Here is a 14,089-nt window from a genome sequence, read left to right on the forward strand (position 1 = left end):
GTCAAGGTGTATAGGATACGGGTCACAAGCCTCCCTAAAGAAATATAACAATTATCTACAAAGAGTTGAAGACTTTTATTTCTTTTAAAACGAGAAAAGTATGCGGCCACCTCACCGTGCACCCACTCATAACCAGGTATCGTACAAGGAGGAAACACTTGCCTTTCCCTAGGAGGACTAGTACTCGGTAAGGGTTCAGGAGCGTCAGTATCACTTGACGCTGACGTCTCGGCTTCGTTGCTGCATTCCCTGACCTGTGCCTCTTCAGCCCTCCTATTTGAAATAAACGAAACCTCGCCACTCCCCTCAGTTCCGTTCATAATGTCCACCTCAATAGTACTCGGCCCTGAGGCATCCGATAGGGAATCCTCCCACTCAATACGATCAGCCATGAAAGAAAAGAAGTGAAAAAATGAAATGCACCTTACAAGTAGTCGGTAGGGAAGAAAAGCCTAAGATCTCTGAACACTCGTCGGTTTGGAGCAACGGTATGCAGGTTTCGGCACAGAGCAAAAGAGTAAGAAAGGGATGCAGGGACCACCACATATTTATAAGGGACTGATGTCGGACAAATGAAGAGACGCCCTTTCGTTTCGAACCGTCAGATCCCTTCCAGATCAACGGATTGGATGGAGCACTCTTTCATTTCATATACCCTCTGACAAACCCTAAAAACCAACATTCTAGAATATTCCTTCGCAAATTTATTATTTATATTATAATCTCGGCCTGTATCGCTTTGTTACTAAACCGATTACCTCTTAGTATAAAACCTAACACATTGTTTAAATGTTACCATCACTCGAGACCGGATACCCCCCTCGATATATTGTAACTTACCCTAACCGAATGACTCTCTCGGTATAGTCAGAAACACCTTGACCGACTACCTATTGCAACATTACCATTAGCATTTAAAAAGCCCTTGCTTTGAAACTCGCCGGGCTTGTGGGGCTAGTGTACTGGAAAAGGAATCAACTCGGTCCCACCTATAAGAAAAGGAAACCGAGTACCTATTCGGCATACTAGACCGAGTACCCCTCGTCAGGATTAAAAGGTAAATAATCCAATTAAGGGTAATAATCAAAGTATTATTTAAACCAGGAAAATGGGCCACAGTATAAAGGTTGACTCAGGCCCATCAGCCCAATAGAATGCCTATAAAAGGAAGGTAGGAAATACAGGTAAGAGGTTGACTTCTCATCATTAAATAACATTTATTGCTCAGAACCGAATCCTGACTTTACCATCGGAGTGCCTTTTGCAGGTACCCTCCATATCAACAATCGTCAGAAGGACGCCTGATTAGAGGTTTGAAGACAATCGTTTCTCAAACAGGAACACTAGCCATGTTGCAATATGAGGTATCACCAATACTAATACAAATGGCCAAGGTTTACACACATGTAGTGTATAATTTATTTCTACAAGAGTTTGCTCAATTCTTAGCTTATTGCATATCGCAAAGGATTGAAACTCCTCCTTTGATTGAATATGTAATTACTAAAGTCAATCAACAAAGATCATGGACAGTTATATTTGATCATTCTTCAACTACTATCAATTGCTCTTGTAAAAAGTTTGAAACATTTGATATACTTTGTTGTCATGCTTTGAAAGTGTTTGAAGCCAATGATGTAAAGGTTATTCCTGACAAAAACATACTAAAGAGATGGACAACACAAGGACGTTGTGGTATTACTCACAACGTAAAAGGAATACCAGTGGAAGGAGATCCTAAACTGAGTACTAGACGCAGATATCGACACCTAGCATGTAAAATGATTAGGTTAGCCTCTGAGGTTTATAGTTCACAAGAATATTGTCAATTAGTGGATGATAATATTAATACTTTAATCAGTCAAATCACAAAGCTTCACTTACAACCACAAGATAATGACAACAATAACAATAATGGTGTTGATAAGGTCAATATTCATGGTATACAACCTAGGGGATTCAAGCATAGACCTACTACCAAGAGGAAATGGTGTAAAAGATTCAAAAGTTGGGTTGAGCTATAAGCAAAAAAGAAGAACAAAAGTCCAACTTTAGGTCAATCAGCATCTAGGTACTTTCTTATAATGACTTTTATTGTCGATTAATGCATTTATTTTAACTTTCTTGTTATAACCATATCATAAATTTTACTGTCCTTAAATGTTTAAGGAATATCAACCAATGCTCTGTGATTCATTTCAAGTACATTGTTCAACACCTCCATATTATAATCCCCCTAAAACATTAGTCAATCAATTAAGTTTCATAGATTTGTTGAAGGTAAGACTAATCAACTTCCATCCATTCTTTTTTTTTGTCATCCATTCTTGTTCATTATGTGTCTTACATCTCTTTTAATTTTGTAGGAACAACTTGATGATACCAATACTTCAATCCTTGATCAAATTTAATTTCGCAATTGGCAAAAGTTCTTTTGCTTCTAAGCTAAATTTGTATTTATAAACTGTTTTTGGTGGAAGATGTATGAACAGATGTAATCCAGTATATTTAGCCCCCTTGCATGCTGTCTGTTTCTGCAAAATGTTTGCATTTTCTTATTTATTCGCTTAAGCGAATATTGGCACGCTGGAAAATTAAATTTTTGGCTCAAGCCCAGCTACCATTCGCTTAAGCCAATTAATCTTCGCTTAAGCCATTTTGTTGCATGTTGTTGTGTCTGCATAATTTTTTTAAATTCTGATATATTCGCTTAAGAGGTTTTATATTCGCTGAGAAATTCAAACTTGGGCTTAAGCCCTGCCACTATTCGCTTAAGCCAATTCATTTTCGCTTAAGCCATTTCGTATGCCTGAAATAATGGCTCTCTGCCTCAAATTCGCTTAATATCAATTAAAACCGCTGGTCAAGGCTTAAGCGATTCTATAATAGCTTAAGCGATTTACAATCCGCTAAAGCAAAAAGGGTGATTCAAATGCATCCCTCTCCGGTCCATTTTCGCTTAGGTTTAATTTTTTTCGCTTGGTAAGGCTTAAGCTAAATGCAAATCGCTTAAGCAAATTTAGGGGCTTAAGCGAGACATGGTTCATGTGTATTGTGGTTGGCTTGGGCGCGCTTTTAAGCCTTTTCACCATTAACTTAAGCCTTTCTTCCCGCTTAAGCGAATGGCCCACAAATTTCGCTTAAGCAAAAATGCACTGCGCCCTACAGTTCTCGCCAAGACTGCAGAGGATCCGAATCCATGATGATTCCATTTCTTATGGTTCATTCACTTGATTTGATAAAGTTCATTTGTCAATTTGAAGTGTGAGGATTGATTTCCATTGTACCAGCCATGATATTTGAATTTGGTTGGCTTTGTACATAGCTTAGTTTGTTTTTGGTTTCCCATTGTTTGATTTTATGATTTGTCCCAAAGTGCAAAGTCTTATGTGTAGGGGAATTTGATGTAATATATTTTAAGTTTACATTTATAGTTTTATTTTGATTTATAAACACTTTTCATATGCTTTATTTTTAGATTTTTTATCATTTTCTAGTTATTTGAATAATTTGGACTTGATACAAATAAATGCTTTAATTTTGTATTTTCGGTTATTTTGACCTTTGACTACTCTTTTGGCCATAACTTTTTCTACAGATATTGTTTTTTTCTTATTCTAGTTGCACTAGATTCTACACATCCAAGACTTCAAAATGCATAAATGGATCACTGGATTTGGAGTTGTTTTCAATTTTTTATGATTTTTTGAAGTTAGGACAGATTTGTTGAATATTATTCCAAGATTGCATTTGGACCTTTGTTATTTAATAATTCTATTTGGGCTTTTAAATATTATTGAGGCCCAAATTTTTGCCACTTAATTTACCCTAATCAGAACCTATAAATAGACTAACAAGGTTTTTAATTAGGGGGTGCGATTAAACACTTTTAAGTTTTTGAGATTTAGCCGAAATAAGAATCCTTATTTTTTACTTTCTTTAAAATTCTCTCATTTTCGTGTGGGTTAAGTGCTTTGATGAAAGATTAAACCTCCCGTTCAATCCGCAGAATCCAAACATTGTACATCCGATTTGAGTTCTGAGCCAAATTACTCTGAGTTTGTTCTCTTTTTATCTAATCTCATATTTGTGTATTGCAATCGTGATTAACTTTTCTGTGGTTAAAATTCAAATTAGGATTCAATCGTGATTAGGTTAAATGATAATTTGATTTAATCAGTGATCTAGTTCAATTAGATTATTCGATTGAATTAGGTAAACGTTCAAATTCAGATTAAAAATATATTTAGTAGCTATTTGTAATTAATTACCAGTTTTGAGTCCTGAGAACGACATTTTCTTCATTATCAAAGTCTTTGTTGCGGGAGTGATATTGGCGACAGGGTTCATTCAAGTGCTGCCTAATGCTTTTGAGAACCTCAATTCACTATGTTTGAGTGAGCATCCATGGGGTGACTTTCCCTTCATTGGGTTTGTGGCTACGTGCCTTGCCATGGGGACCCTTATGGTTGATACTATATCACTGCTTAATTTCAACAACACTCTATGAAAGAAGATGAGGACATGGACTTAGAAAATGAAGAGTCAGATGATAGTATAAATTTTTAATTTTAATTGCCGTGAAGTACTAATTAATTTTGATTTGAGTATTTAAACTAACTAAATAAACATATTCTACGATTCTATGTTAACACTTAAAAATAAATATATTTAAAATTATTTTGATAAATTATTTGATAAACTTTTTAATTTATAATTATTTTAAATTCTGCTATACAGTAATCAAAAGTTTGTTTTTTTTTCTAAAGAGATAAAAAACAAGGTTAGTATTAGATACACTTTTGTTTTCTTATTTTACATAATATTTCTTGCTTTAAGTACTTAATTTTTTAATTTTTAATCATAAGATACAAAATGATGAATTATTAAATGGAGCTTCTTATGTTCAAAATAATAAATGTTGATTTTCTTTTACAATAATAATATTTTTAAGGCATGGGACTTGAAAGTTCTATAGTTAAGGTAATATATATATAATTTATCAAACTTACTTGTCATTAAAATTAGAGGTGTCAAATAGATTAGTCCTAATTAATTTAGCCCTAATCATGTAGACCAGGACCAAAAGGCCCATTAGACCAAAAAGCCCACAATATGAAAAAGCACATAGGGCCCAAAAACTCATGAAATTAAGTGGGTTAGGTCTAATCCATGGACTAACTAGTTTTTAAAAAATTATTAATTATAAAATTTTTTAACATATTATTTTATAATTTTATTTGAGTATTAATCATAAAATTTGTCATGTTTTAATCTTTTTATACTATTATATTTTATTTATTTATTTTTATAAAATTATCTTAAGAACATCACATGTTTAATATATAATTTTAAAGTCACAATGAAAAATATAAAATTAATCACAAAAAATAATATTAGTTAAATTTATTAAGTCATTTGTTATTAAATTATCAAAATGTTTGAAATGCTTTATTTAAATAAAATTTAATGTGTTAAAAAAATATAAATATAATATTGTCATCGTGAAAATTATAAATATGTGATACTTAATATTACCAAATTCATAAATGCAGAAAAGTAATTAATGAACTTAGTAAAAATTAATAAATGTTTGAAATTTTAAAATTTGACTTATCTTAATTTAATATAATTTATTTTTAAAGTGAAATAATTTGATTAGACAGAATTGATAAAAAAATATTTTTTTAAAAATATATTTTTATATTTAAAATATAATTTAAATAAAATAATTTAATAAAAATAATAAACAAACATGTATCTTTTATTAAAAAATATTTATTAATTATTCTATAAAAATGTGTTTATTTATTTATTTTGACAAAATTATTTTAAGAAGATCATGTGTTCCATGAATATTTTTAAAGTCATAATAAAAACACAAAACTAACAATAAAAAAAATAACAGTAACTATATTTGTTAAGTCATATATTATAAAAATGCTTGAAATAATTTATTTAAATAAAATTTAATGTGTTGAAAAATAAGTATACTATTCTCATCATAAAAATTGTAGACAAATGATACTTAATATTGCAATATTCATTTATGCAGAAAAGTAACTTGTAAACTTAGCAAAAATTAATAAATATTTATAATTTTAAATTTTGGTTGATCATAGATTAATAGAATTTTTTATTTTTAAAATATATTTTTATTAATTTTAAATAAAATATTAATAAAAATGATAAATAACACATGTGCCTTTTATTTAGAAAAATAGTATAATATTTATTAATTACTTTTTAAAAAGTGTGGGTTCACCTTTAACCCTAACTCTAACCCACATTTTGTTTATATATTAAGCCCACTGTTTATGAGGCTCTAGAGTGGATTGTGTGAGAGGCTTATAGGGTAGGGAACAAATAGACATCTCTAATTAAAATTATGGTCGTGATACTAAACTATAATTGGTCAGAGTTTTTAAAATTACTTTAATTTAATTTTTTATTGAAAAAATCACAACATCATACGTATACTTAGGAAAACACTTTTGATATCTGTCATAATCATGGGGTTGTTTTTTGCTTTAACTACTCTCGTGGTGTTAGAAAAGAATAAAAGTACAACCAGAGAATGGTACTATATGAAAATTTTATAACACATAGACTATTCTCCTTAGTCCCAATTACACCCACACTCTCCAAAGCAAGTAATTAAACTAAATCTTATAACACTCTAATACAAGAGTATAAGAAAAGTCAAATACAAACTTAAAGTGTTTCTAACTAGGGTGCCTTGATACCATGGACTCAGGTTCATTATATAGCTTTATTCACCTACTCCTTTGTTCATCCTAAGCGATGTGGGACTTTTTGCAACATACCTTAATGTGAGATTTTCAAGATGTACTATTTTCATCAATCTCAACACGTGGGAATTGGAATTGGTAGAGAAATCACTAATATTGATGATGAAAGCAGTTCCACTGCCCTAATTGTGGAAGGAATCTTCAATGCAGCATCATCTGGAATTTTAATTTATATGGCACTTCTTGATCTTCTTGCAGTTGATTTTATGAGTTCAGAGATGCAAAATAGTGATAGGCTTCGATTAGAATGCAGTCTATCTCTTCTTCTTAGAGTTAGTTTTATGTCACTTCTAGTCAAATGGGAGTAGAACTAAGTTTTATTGCTTTAAATGTGGCATATATATCAACTAAGTTTGTCTTTAAGTCTCTCATGTGGAATAAGAAATTAGTTTTTATTCCAATCAAGATCATTGATAATATTTTAAATAGACTTAGGTGAGTGCATTTATAAACAGTTTGACATTGAACAAATTGGTTTCATATTCATTAATTTTTAGTGTCATTTATCCTTTCTGACCAAGGATTTGGTTTAAAGTTAAATATATTTACTAAATTTTCTTAATACTTTTCAAAAATCAATTACTTAGCTTTAAATAAAATTCACTTCTTAGTATAAACACGGTTGACAAAGAACATAGTATTGACATGTTAATTAGTTTTACAATAGTGCAAATAAGATATTCCAATAAAAAAATAAAAAACTTAAATAATGTATTCAATAATAATACTAATAATATTTATATTACTCAATTTTTATTCTCTTAAAAGCAATTTTCTAGTAATTATTGTGTTTTTACTAAATGAAGTAATTAGACAAATAACAAAAAAAGAGTGTTATAATTATCATATTCGATGATTATAAAAAATGTTAACATATTAATTAGCTTTATAACAATGTAAATGAGATATTTCAATAAATAAATAAAAAACATAAATAATGCATTTATTAATAATGCAATATCACATTATTATTTTAGGTAAATATATTCTTTCTCTTCACTTCCGTTAAGAGATTAATAGTGTATACAAACTTGTTAATTTTTCATGTTTTGAAAATTACCATAGCTTGTTTTTCAATTTAAAAAAATTATCTCTTTACTTTAGTCATATTTAATATTGTAAATATTTATTATTAGTTTTGTGTGATAAACTTTTAAATTTTTTTCAACAAAATTATTTAAATTTAAATATATTTATGTAGTACACAGAAAAGCTTACTAGTATTTGCTTCTAAATGCATTTCTAAATGCATGTACATATTATAAATTAAAGATTATAAATTCTTGGAACAAAGAATTCAACATATAATTTGAGTATTATTTCTTCAACAAGAGTATTTTTTAGATTATTTTTTATCAACAAAAGTAATTTTCAAAATATTCTGAAATGGGAGTGCATTTAGACTTTTTTTGAGTTAGTTTTCATTTGTTGTTTTGTTTTGAAAGGAGAGGAAGGGAAAGAGAAAAGTTATTTGATGGTAGTCCTTGTTTGATAGTTTTCAAATAAGAGATAAATTTTTTATAAACTCTCTTAACCTTCTTAAACTTATAATTTTAAGTTCTTCTAACTTAAAAGATTTTTCTTAACCTTCTTTCTTTGTCTCTTACCTTCTCTTTTAATTCTTAAACTCTTTTTTTTTACTTTTTCTCCTTCTAAACTCTCAAACAAAGTCTTAAGAATTAATTATTTTTTATTATGTCGAGAGTTTTTTTGTACATTATATATTTTTCTTTTTTTCTTCTTTAAATTTAATATTAAATTACATTTTTAATTTTTATTATTGTAATTTATTTAATGTAATAAAATATTTATTGTTATTAATTATGATATTTATTTATTTTTAAATTTATAAAAAATTTAAATTAAACAAGAGTCATATAATTTATTTTAATAATTTATTTAAAAATATTTAAATATAATTATGCAGTGCACAAAAAAATTTAGTTTATTCAAAATTTCTCACATATTTTTAAAAAATTAAATAAAAATCTCACAAAGTATAAAAAATTTAAAATTACATTTAAGCTTAAAAAATACTAATAATGTCTCATATGGTCTCATAAATTTTGCTTGTGGTCTCAGGCAGTTCAAAGGTTAGGTAGGATGGTTGTGTTAGACTTTTGGCAACTAATATAAAACTTGTTGAAATATATACATAAATCACTCACATTGATATTGTATTAGAATTAAGTCTTTACATAAAAGTAATGCATTGTATAGCTCAAACATAGTGTTAAATAAGATAAAATCATTGCATCGTTGCTCAAATATAGCATTAAATGAGCAAAGTGTAACACCTCAAAATTTCACTACTTCTAAATTAATTACTAATTGTATCAATTTAAATAAATTAATATTAGATCATATATGAAAAGTTAGAAACTAAAACATACTTAGCAAAATTTACGCAAAAAAGAGATGAATTAAGGAAAAATCGAGTAACATAATTATAGGGTAATTCAATTTTAATAAAGATTAATTATCCAAAATTTTTATATAATTTTAGACCATATAAAATAAGGATTACAAAATTTATAATCAATTGAGAGGAAATAAAAATAGAAAATCAAATATAAGTTGCAAAATTAGTCAAAAAGACCAAAATACCTCTAGAATAGGCTTAGAATGATAACTCAAATTGGACAAGGAAATGAACATGAAAATTTTTGAAATTTTTATGCTAAATTATTTGACTGAATGAGGTAATAGTCGTTGAAGAACTAGACCCAAACCTCAACTAGAAAATTCAAACTAATTTTTCCAAATTCAGCACTCAAAGTAGTGTGAAAAGGCTAGAAAAATAGGGCAAAACTTTCAATTTTGTGATCTTATCTTACACAACTCAATTGACAAACTTTGGCATGAAAAGGGGAACCAATTTATCAATAATTGGGCAAGCAATCAGCTAAAATGAAGTAAGCCAATGGAAAAGAAAACCAAATAGAAAATCAAGTACTTTTAAGCCTCAAGCAACAAATATTAAAGTCTGAACAAGATACTAGCTTTGTCAATTTTACCGGCAAAAAGTTCTCTATCCATTCAGAGTCAACAACCAATTTACACCACACAATAAAATGAAATGAAAACTTTGATCATAGAGATGGTCTTTCTAAGCTTGCATGAATTTTTCATCCATTTAAAGTTCAATCTACAAATATTGTACTGCCAAATACAACTATGAAAACGAATTTAGGTGAGATTCTATGTATACATTTAGGGGTTCTTCTCCAAAACAAATGAGGAAATTTGTAATTATATTTGGACAAATAGTACACTTCACAATTTCGCAGAACAATGCCATTTTTTACATTTGTAAAGGACTTGCCAGGTTAATTTTCTAAAATAACATCATGGAGTGCCAACTATGCTTCTAACATGTCACTTAACGTGACAACTCAGTTTTCTATTACTGTTTCTCAACAGAATCTGAAATTAGAAACTAAAATGAATGATGGAAAAGGAAGTTGAAGACTAACATGTCATATTAAATTTTTTAAAGACTAAAATGCTAGACTCAAAATCTTTTGAGAACTAAAATGAGGGTTTAATTTTTTTATTAATAATCTTTTGGCTCAATCTAACATGAATTAGCAAGTAAGTGATGCAAGAGTGAGTGAACTTCTTTAAATTGTTAGATGTATTTTAAATAAAATAAATGGTTTAGATCTTTGTTGTGTAACTTAAGAATATCATTTTTCATATATTTATGATTTAATCCTATGCAAAAATGTGTAAAATTGATCTTTAAACCTTGCAACGCTTGTTATTTTATATCTTCATATATTGTATTGATAGCCGATTTTTTTATTTTTTTTAAATAAAGCTTGTATGTATTCGATGATTTTAAGAATGTTTGCATTCATATGCACTAATGCAATTTTACTTTATAATTAAAAATAATTTTTAATTTAATAGAATGTTAAATGACATTTTAGATCTTTAGGGTTCTTTGCAATCCTTATATATGAAGTTTATAATTTTTATAATTAAAATTTTTATATTTACTCTCATAGTCTCAACTCATTATGAAAATCATTTTTTACATTGATAGATTGTTCAATATAATTTTAAATATTTCCTATGCCTTCCTTGTACATTGGTCACACTTCACGTAATTTCTGCAAATTTCCTTGAGTCATATTTTTCTCGCTTAAGCAAAAATTACAGGATAAAAATAGCTCATTGGATGAATATTACTTAAGCAATCATTAATTCACTTAAGTCAGACAAGATATTCTAATATTCGTTTAAAGAATAAAGTCTAACTTAAACGAAGATTGAGTATCATATTTTTGTTTAAGCTAAATTATTATGACTTAAGTGAAATTGACTTAGCTTAAGCTAAAAAACATGGCTTAAGCGACTATTGACAAAATTTGTATATTTATCATTATGTAAAATTAGCTTTAGCTTAAGTAAAAATTACATAAAATGATTTTCCTACGTTTTTAACCGATCAACCATGTCTCTCTAGTCATTATCCCTATTCAAATCTAACCAAATTGTTTATTTCTAAGAGAATTGAAATGAGTATATGATGTTTACAACTTTAATTAGTTCTATTTATAAATATTACAATTCAAAGTGAGACAGTACAATGAAAATATAATTATTTAGATTATTAGATTTGAGAAACATGTTTACATGCTATTTGAGAAAAAAAATACAAAAAAATTGAAGTATGATAAGAAGGAACTAAACAAAACTTTTATAACATCATCAAGTCAGAATTATTTGATTCTATTTGATATGTTGTCTTGAATATCCATTTCAAACTTTTATTACTTAAATTTTAACTATATCCTTTGAATCTATTAAACTAGTTGCTATAAAAATAAATGAAATGCTAAAAACAAAGATTAAAAAAAGTGATTTTAAGAGAATAAATTTGAGTTTTATATAATTAAAAAATTATTTTGTTAACTGTTACAATTACATTTTTAAAATATATTTACTTTAAAAAATATTTTTATAAAATTTATTTTAAATATTTAATACTTAAAAACTTTTAAGCTAAAAATTAAATTATAAATACTGTAACTTTTAAAATTTATTATAATACATTTTGCTAACTTATTTATAAATTATATAATACATAATTTTCACCTAATCTTTTGAATAATTAAAAAATTAAATATAAGGAGTAAAAATCAAAACAATTAAAATTGTAAGTAAATTCAATTATTGAGAAAAACAAGTGAGTTTTTTTAACATAAAATAACAAAAAATAAAATAAAAATCCTGATATAGACTCTTTGTCATTTTTTTTTCACGAATAGACCTGTTTCTTTTTGCTATTCAGAATTCAGTTGAACTGAATTTTGAGATAGCTTTGGTTTTTTTAATAAATAAATATTATTATTTAAATTATATTTATATTATTATTTTGTTAAAATAAATATTTATAATATATTATTCTAATAAATATTTATAAATATTTTATTAGTTATATATATTAAAATAAATTTTATTATTTGAATTTTGTTTTTATTTTTATATTATTTTAAAATAAATAAAAATAGTAATAATATTAATTTTAAATATTTATTAAAATTTATTTGACATATTTAAGATAATAAATAATATTTTTAGAAAGTAAAAATAACTAAATTTTTAAAAAATAATTAAATAATAAATAAATTATTTTAGTTAATTTTTAAAAACTATTTAAAATATTTAAATAATAAGTATATTATTTTACATAATAATGTTAATGTTTAAATAATTTATACTTAAAGAATACTAAATATATTTTTCAAAATTAAAAAAATATATTAAATATTATTTTATTTATTTATTAATTTAAATATGTAATTTTGACTTAAAATTTTAAATATTAGTATGATAAAATGATATTTTGAATATAAATTTTATTTTAATTAAATTATTTGTTTAAAAATGTTATTATTTAATATTATAATTTTTAATATCCTAAACTATAAAATTATACTATTATAATTTTGAATAAATTTTATTTGAGAATAAAAAATTTATTTTTAAAAAGTAAATAAAATATTAAATTATAATTTAATTATTTATAGTTGAGACAAATATTTTGAAATTAACATTTTCATATTATTAAGGTAACATTGATGAAGACAAAGTACATTAATAAAAATGATAATAAATTCATAACAACATTAATAATTAATTATCTCCGTAATGGTGGTCAATTTCACAATGAGGGCGACGTCTGTGACGTAGTGAGTTTCATTGTTGTGGTTGTTGCTCTGGAATTTCAAGATGAACTTGTGGAGGATTTGGATCATCACGAAGGTCTAGTTGTTGGAATGCATTTGATGAATTACCAGGTTCATTAGCAAAATCTAGTTGGTAAAGAGACTGCATGTAAGTTTGTACTGAATATGAAGTTGTAAAATCAACTCCAAATAAGTTTGTAAAAAAATCCTCTGATGTTGTTGCAAACAAATGTTTTCTGTTAATTATGTTTGCTTCTGGCGTAATGTTCAGAGGAATTGATGCAGTCTCGTGGTATGACGGTGTGGCCATTTCAAATGTGTTGGTAATCCTTTGTTGTTGGTCGCTCGTCCTTGAATCTTGTAGTAGTTGTGGCACATATAGAAAATAGATAGAATTAGCAATGTATCATTCCATGTATTCTTGTGTGTGACACAATAGGCCTTAAATTGGATGACCTATTATTGTCAGCTCACGTCTGTTGTTCCATATTTTGATCCATTGAGCATGTTTTGTAACTCAATTTTCATCATGTCTTCTTCTCATGTCAATTTTGTGGAGGTCATTCAAATTATTCGGTGGAGAAGAGACTTCTTGGATTAGACGAAACTGTAATTTGACTCTATCTGTTTAGTGTCATTCAACAATTGCAAAACAAAGGATGGCGGTACATGAAGTCCACAGTTGGACATCTCTATATGCTTCCATGGGTATTGATGTCTACAAGTCTTGATATGGCGCCCATAAAAACTACAAATATATTTAACTTTATTACTTAAGATGATGTGTAAAAGATAAGAAAATAAATATGACGAGTTACCTGATTAGCTTGAATGTGATTAAACATTGATTTGTACCCCACAACATCATTGTGAGGTTTATTTCGAAAGTTTAGTACTCTACCCCCGCTCCATCTGCACATGAGAGGGTATGTTGGTGGATTACTAGAAATTGACGCAATATATGGCATGCGATACCATGCTCAGGACATTAACAGTGATGAGCAACCACCCATTGTTTTGCTACCAACTTCCGTGGCTCTGCACATTTCCCTGTATAACATAGCTAAACAACTAGAA

Source organism: Abrus precatorius, unplaced genomic scaffold (genome assembly GCF_003935025.1).
Source record: "Abrus precatorius isolate BTA unplaced genomic scaffold, Abrus_2018 Scaffold1, whole genome shotgun sequence".
Taxonomy (NCBI): domain Eukaryota; kingdom Viridiplantae; phylum Streptophyta; class Magnoliopsida; order Fabales; family Fabaceae; genus Abrus; species Abrus precatorius.